Consider the following 6,468-nt stretch of genomic DNA (forward strand, 5'->3'; position numbering starts at 1 on the left):
ATAATAATAATAATAATAAAAGCCTCTAACACAAGATGGTTTGTGTGTGGGGGGGTGCCTGGGTAGTTCAGTTGGTTAGGCATCTGCCTTTGGCTCAGGTCATGATCCCGGGGTCCTAGGATCAAGCCCTGCATTGGGCTCCTTGCTCAGCAGAGAGCCTGTTTCTCCCTCTCCCTCTGCTTGCTGCTCCCTCTGCTTGTGCATGCTCTCTCTCTCTCTGACAAATAAATAAATAAAATCTTAAAAAAAAAAAAGTGTGTGTGTGTGTATAGAAAGGTTTATTCATTTGGTCAACATCAAACATATTAGCGAGACCTGTTCTTACCAGTCTTTGCCAGGCTCAAGCACCCTCTCTTCACTCCCTTTCTTTCCTTCTTCCCTTCTTTTGACCTAATGTTCAAATTCTCCCCCTTTGTTTATGTGGAACAATTTAGCTCTCCTCAGCTCCTTCTCCTAAACCTTTGCACAGCTAACTGGGTTTAAATGGCCAGATGAAGTTCGTCAATGAAAGCCATCTTCCTCTCATGGAGTGTGGTAGTTTTAAACACGTCCACAGATACATCTTTCCAAGATTTAAACATGTCTCTGATAGGTCTTTCAAAGGGTGATACCAAATCCGCCTCCCCGTTAGTACGGGCTGAATTTAGTGACTCACTTCCAACAAACTCATGTGGCAGAAGTGATGTGTGTGACTTCCCAGGTGAGCACATAAATGGCACTATGACTTTCCTCTCTCAGGTCACTCACCCTGGGCCAAGCCAGCGGCCATGTCGCCAGGACACTCAAGCAGGTGTGGAAACCCAGAGAGACTTCTGGCTTGTCTTTCTCCACTGCTAATCATTCCTACCAAGCAGAGTTCTGGGTCGGAGTGCAAAGTGGGACAGGGGTGAGGGAAGGTGCTGGGTCACAGCCGAGGAGCAGAAAGACAAGCAACACTGAGGTGATCGAGTGCAATGGAGAAGGCCACAGGCTCTGGAGCACAAAAACCTCGGTCTGAGGGCCCACTCCACTTCTTACTACCATCCCCTCTAAGCTTCTGAAACTGCAGTTTGCTCATCTGTACCACTGGGCATTAGCTCTTTCAGGGAGAGGCTGTTGGGAGTGAGTGGGTTGAGGCAGAGACAGGCTTGGTGTCAGGCCCGGCCCAGCGAAAGTACTCCCTCAGTGATAATAACTATCATCACCGGCTGAGCACCTACTCAGCCTACTCAGACTGACTACTGTGTGTCAGGCTCTGCGGGAGCAGCATTACCTATATTCTCATATGATTTTTAATACTCACACAGCAACTCAACAAGGTCGATAGGGTGTGGTGGTGGCCTAGTGTCCCCTCAAAAGATATGTCCAAATCATAATCCCAAGTCCGTATGAATGGGATCTTATTTGGAAACAGGGTCTTTGCCGATATAATTAAGTTAAGGATCTAGGGATGACATCATCCTGGATTTAGAGAAGGCCCTAAATCGGACGACTTGGTGACCTCAGGAAAAAAAGGAGGACACGAGATAGGAGAGACACCGGAAAGGCCATGGGAAGCTGGAGGCAGACAATGGGAATTATGTTGCCACAAACCAAGGAAGACCAGAGCTGGATGGACTCTCCTCCAGAGCCTTTGGTGGATATGACTTTGCTGACACCTCCATTCTGTACTCCCTGCCTCTAAAATTATGAAAAGAATCAATTTCTATTATTTTAAGCCACCGTGTTTGTGGTCATTTGTTACAGGAGCCCTAGGAAACCAATACGTATGTTTTTATCCTCATTTATAGGTAAGGAAATGAAAGTGAACTAACTTGTTTGGGGTCTGTTTTTAGGCAAAGAACCGATTTATGCTACATAAACATAAAGCTACTGAGTGCCCATAAGAGAAATGATCAGGAACCAAAACAGGAAAATTAGGACAAATGCGTAGCTCCAGGTGTCTACTGGAGAAAAGGAAAATGAGTGCACATCATTTCACTTAATGTGCAACTTCGTGCAAATACCAGAGCTCACTTAATTAGGCCAGGAGAAACCCTCTTGGAAGGAAAAAGCTAGCAAAATAGAACTCAGGGTAACGTGTAAAACAGCTCAGCACAACTCTGTGGAAGAGAGCAGACCAGCTAGAACCAGCCTGAACCAGCCCTGAGGACCGATGATTTAGACTCTGGGGAGACTTTGAACAGATTAAATTAATGGAGCAATTAGGGGGCAGGAAGCAGGCTAAGCCTCTTAAAATCTAGGAATTGAAGGGGAAATTTTCAGAACAATTTGGTTCGTAGGAAACAATCGAGTCTTGCACTTTAATTTCTCTTTGGTTTCTTTTTAAGATGCTGAAATGGCAAGTCTGAAGAGAAATAAATAATCACAGATTCTTATGAAATTCAAACAGTGGGGAATCATTAATTTTAAAGGTCTACCCATTTCCCAAGGAGCCAAGAAGCCGTGCCTAGTCTTGAGGGTTTAATCTACTTATACATGGGAAAGATTTCTCCTAACTTACACCACCATCATCCCAAGAGGCGTCACTTGCCTTTCTTTGGAAAAAAATTTGCATTTTCCATAGTTGCAAAAATAACAAATGCTCAATGTACGAAACTAGGAAAACTTGAAAAAGTGCAGAGGAAAAAGTAAACACCATAATCCCACCTCCCACGTATTGAAATATTTTCCTCTGATATTTTAGATATAGCTACAGCTACATACAAATAATTCAAAACCAAACTGTAGTTTCCACTCCTGCATGTTCATGGGAGGGGTAGGGTGAGACATAAAGCATATCTGTGGAGAAAAAAATTAAATAGCTAACAATAGTATTTACTTTGAGCCAAACATCCTGAACACTTCATACATATTAACTCTAAGAAACTTTTGCCTACCACCCAATCCAAAGATCTCATCTGTATTTAACTCATTTAATTCTCAGTACCTCTTTATTTGTGAGTGCCATCCCTATTTTGTAGATAGGGAAACTGAGGCACGTGAATAACGTGCCCCAAATCATATTGCCGGCAAGTGGCGAGCCGGGGTTTGCTCCAGTCGAGGTGGGAAGCAAATGCTCAGCTGCTTCCCTTTAGAGACTAGCGTAGGGGAGGGACTCACGGTTCAGGTTCCCCTGGTTGGTCGCTTCTGTCCCAGAGTGACCTCCACCAGAGTCATCAAGGAATCTTGGTTTGTAATCTTGTGATGGAGAGCACGAGACAAAGAGGGGGTGGGGAAACCGGCCCGATGAGAGCCCAGAGAGAGGGCCTCGGCGTCCCGCCTAAGGCTGGGTCCGTGACCACACCCACCCACGGCTTCCCACGGCCACACCCACCCACGCCCACCACCCCTACAGCCAAGCTCGCCCCCACTGTGGGCAGAGCCTGAGAGGCGAGGGCCCCTGAGATGCTGACAGCAGGAAAGGTAGCCGCATAGTGCTCTGAACCTTAAGAAAAGGTCCACCACGCACACATTTGCCTTGCGCAGGTCGTTTTGGAGAAATCCCACATTTCTCCAGTTTCGGAGAAGTGGCTGAATCCCACGTTTGAGCCGGGCAGTGAAGGGGGAGGAGAAGCCTCGGTGGGCTAAGACTCTGGAAACAGCAGTGAGCCCCTGGGAATCTGGATGAATCTTGAGTAGGACACCGTACATAGATTTTAACACAAACATGGATTAGAGGATACAACCTATACTATTTCAAGCCCAGAGGGCTGAATGATCTCAGCCCACATCTGGAAGAGATACACATTCATACATGCATATATGTGCATGGTTTCTATCACATGTATATTACGTGTGATTTTATATATAACACACATGACAAAACATGTACAAGTAGATAAGTAGATCATTCTTTACAAAAGTGACATCATATACAATGTAATAAATCTAAGATACAGTATATATTATATAAATATAACATGAATACATTACATAGCATATAATATATAGTATGTTATATAACACATATACACAACAAAATATGCACATTTTATGTATAAGATATACAAGCACATATTGATACATTTTTTATTAAAATGTAATATATATGGTTTTAATTTTCTTCCCAATTAATTTTTTTCTTTATAAAAATAGGATGTTATTATATATACAATTCCGTGGGGTTTTTACTTAGGAATATACTTTTGGTAATATTGTTTTACAATATGATTGTTAATACATATAGTTTTAAAGATTTATTTATTTTAGAGAGAGTGTGCACGAGCAGGGGGAGGGGCAGAGGAAGAGGGAGAGAAGCAGACTCCCCGCTGAGCACAGAGCCAGAGGCAAGGCTGGATGCGAGGCTCGATCCCATGACTCTGAGATCTTGACCCGAGCAGAAATCAAGAGTTGGATACTTTCTTTTTTATAGTTTATTTTTGTTTATTTTTTACTTTTTTAAAATTTTCTTTTCTTTTATTATGTTATGTTAATCACCATACATTACATCATTAGTTTTTGATGTAGTGTTCCATGATTCATGGTTTGCATATAACACCCAGTGCTCCATTCAGTACGTGCCCTCTTTAATACCCATCACCGGGCTGACCCATCCCCCCACCCCCCTCCCCTCTAGAACCCTCAGTTTGTTTCTCAGAGTCCGTAGTCTCCCATGGTTCGTAACTGACTGAGCCACTCAGGTGCCCTGATTGTTAATATATTTTTATGTTCTATGTGGAGGGACCATAATTTGCTTAACCATCTCCTGTTTTGGTTCTTTGGGCTGTTCTGAGTTTCTGTTATTATAAAGAGTTCTGCTAATGAACTTTCTTACGAGTAGATCTTTGCTTTGACCATACAGCCCGCACAAGTCAGGGCCTGACGGGAAACAGGAGGCACACTAAAACTGGGTAACTGAGGGATGTCTAATAAAAGGATGGTATACAAAAAAGGTGTGAAACTAGCTAGGGATGGTATAGTGCCCAGGGAGATTACCACCCCTGGACTGGAGGGGGCAGAGAGGGAGCACTTACCAGAAGCTGGAGAGGGTAACTTAGGGAAAGCGTCTCCTGATAGGAGCTATTCCCTTTGAGGCAGAGATGCAGCCAACCTAGGCCGTGGAGGAAGCCGGGGAAACAGTACCCTCACCCTCTTCCCGTCTTCCCAGGTCCTTCCCATGACTCTCCTTAGCAGGGCTCAGCCAGAGGCCAGAGCCCAGTGTCACACTGGTCAGCCCCCAGAGGCACAGAAAGATGGAAAAGGGTAGTAGAGTGGATCTGGAGAGGCAAACTGAGATTAGTGTGCCATAAAGAAAGATGATAACGATTTCACACCCAACTGCAGTGTGAAAGAGCACCTATTTCTTTATAATACCTGTATAGATACTGGGCATTACCACTTTAGGAAGCTGTGTAATGGTTCTCAACAATCAGGTCCAAATCCCTGGACCCTCGAAGTGTTACCACATACTGAAGAAAGATCTGTGCAGATGTGATTAAGGATCCAAGTGGGTATTACATGCAATCACAAAGTCTCCTTATAACACAGAGGCAGAGGGACATTTGACCCAGGAGAAGGCAACATGACACAGAGCAGAGAATGGAGTCATGTGGCTACAAGCCAAGAAATGCCAACATCTACCAGAAGTTTGCGTTTGACCCCAGCTTCAACACTATAAGCTGTGTGACCTTGGACAAGATCCTTCACCTCGCTAAGCTTTAGTTACCTGTTTGTAAGGTGATGATAGTCTCTCCTACCTACCTGTGCTAACAGGGTTAGATGAGACGATGACGTCAATGTGTTCGAGGCAGTACCTGGACTCCCCCTCTCCATGGATCTAGCAGGGGTCAGCCCACTTTCCTACAAAGGGCCAAATTGTAAATGTTTTAGGTTTTGTAGCCCACAGTCTGTGTTGGAACTATGCAACTCTGTTGTCGCAGCCCCCAGTCACAGATGTTACGTAAATGAGTGAGCATAGCTGTACCTATAAAAGCGGACTTAGAAAAACAGGCAGTGTGCAGGATTTGGCCCACAAGCTGTAGCTGGTCAATCCTTAATCTAAATGAGAGAGGAGTCAGCCAACTATGGCCCACAGGCCAAATCTTGCCTGCGGCCTGTTTTTGTAACTTGTGAGGTAAGGATGCTTTTTACATGTTTTTAAATGGGTGGAAAACGAAAAGAAGAAGATTATTATTTTTTTTTTTTAAGATTTTTATTTATTTGACAGACAGAGCACAAGCAGAGGGAGAGAGAGAGAGAAGCAGGCTCCCCGCTGAGCAAGGAGCCCGATGTGGGACTCGATCCCAGGACCCTAGAATCATGACCTGGGCCGAAGGCAGCCGCTTAACCGACTGAGCCACCCAGGCGTCCCAAGAAGAAGATATTTTATGACACATGAAATTGTAGGGAATTCAAATTTCAGTGTCCATAAATAAAGTTTTATTGGAACACACTTGTTTGTTTATGCGTCAGCCACGGCTGCTCTCAGAGGGCAAAGGCAGAGTTGAATGGATGCAACAGAGACTGTTAAGTGGCACCCTCAGTGATCTGCACGTAGCTCAGTGGCTA

The sequence above is a fragment of the Leptonychotes weddellii genome, chromosome 4, assembly GCF_054177405.1.
Source record: "Leptonychotes weddellii isolate Sample4059 chromosome 4, ASM5417740v2, whole genome shotgun sequence".
Lineage (NCBI taxonomy): Eukaryota > Metazoa > Chordata > Mammalia > Carnivora > Phocidae > Leptonychotes > Leptonychotes weddellii.